The sequence below is a fragment of the Diaphorina citri genome, unplaced genomic scaffold (assembly GCF_000475195.1).
Source record: "Diaphorina citri unplaced genomic scaffold, Diaci psyllid genome assembly version 1.1 scaffold14507, whole genome shotgun sequence".
Classification (NCBI taxonomy): domain Eukaryota; kingdom Metazoa; phylum Arthropoda; class Insecta; order Hemiptera; family Psyllidae; genus Diaphorina; species Diaphorina citri.
In genome coordinates, this window is record NW_007391872.1 from 1 (window position 1) to 1,237 (window position 1,237).

Below are 1,237 nucleotides of genomic sequence, written 5' to 3' on the forward strand. Positions count from 1 at the left end.
AGGAAAGTAAAAAAGCTTTAATTAATTAATTTTAAGAATAATAATTGTTGATTAATTATTATTTGAAGGTAGGTAGTTCAGATACTACATAGAAACACTAATCCATCAACCCCTGCTCATCTTAGTTTGATTTGGATACCCAAATTCAACTTGAGAGTTTGTGAGGATAGGTAAGTTTTGGGGGTGTAACAGACAAAAATATTAATTGGTCTTTTATTAGTCTAGAAAGGGCACAACCCAGCTATCCTAGTTCAACATACTTGTGCTAATAACGATAATAATAACAATGCTTATTTTAACAGCTCAAATACGTTGGTCTAAAGCTGTAAAGAGTCCTTTTGCTTCAACCATAGACCACTTGTACCTATGTATAAGCTTAACCCATCTATTAGAGCTATTTGCCCAGGGGTTACACCTAAACCTCAATGTGGGCTTTTTATGTATGAGACCACTAGTAAAGTACTTACTAACATGGTAAAGTCCAAACAATGCTAAGGACAAAATTTCATACCTTGGCTGGGATTGATCACTACAGCACCAAGACAAGAAATGTCAGGTAAAATAGTGCTGGAAGATAGCACAACCAATTTTGGTTCCACATATCCTAGTTGGATTATCAGCTCAGCAATAACTGAGACTGTGAACCTACCTGTGGACTGTAAAGTTACCCTAAATATGTTTGTTCGAAATATGTAGGTATTGGTATCCTGATAAAAATAGCCTGCTTAATCTTTGATTTCAACAGGATTATTGGTTGTATGATGGAGTTTGGGCAAGAGACAATATTTACTTAACCTAACATGTCTTCAAACCCATCTGAAGCTGCAATCAGTGAAGACAACACTAACCCGTATGTTACCGTATGAAATATGTAGGTATTGGTATCCTGATAAAAATAGCCTGCTTAAGTAATCTTTGATTTCAACAGGATTATTGGTTGTATGATGGAGGTTGGGCGAGAGACAATATTTACTTAACCTAACATGTCTTCAAACCCATCTGAAGCTGCAATCAGTGAAGACAACACTAACCCGTATGTTACCGTAATCTCTGTGGATTATCAGTCTCAACCAATTTTCCCTCCCGAGCAGTACAGGTAAGGGTAATTACGCAGAGGCCACAACAGTGGAAAAGAAGCTCCTTTTGTATTTAACCTAACCCCATAATAACACTAATCACAGCTCTAATTGTGAAAACTCCTTTTTGTGTTTAACCTAACCCTATAATAACACTGGTC

The 1,237-nt window shown here is 36.5% G+C and overlaps 1 long non-coding RNA gene across 1 annotated transcript; it reads left to right on the plus strand.

Moving 5' to 3' along the window:
- The first annotated feature begins 15 nt into the window (after window positions 1–15).
- Window positions 16–863, plus strand: LOC113473083. The gene is made up of 2 exons (XR_003395159.1): window positions 16–170; window positions 746–863. It is a non-coding gene; the product is annotated as an uncharacterized LOC113473083 (long non-coding RNA).
- The last annotated feature ends 374 nt before the right edge of the window (window positions 864–1,237 follow it).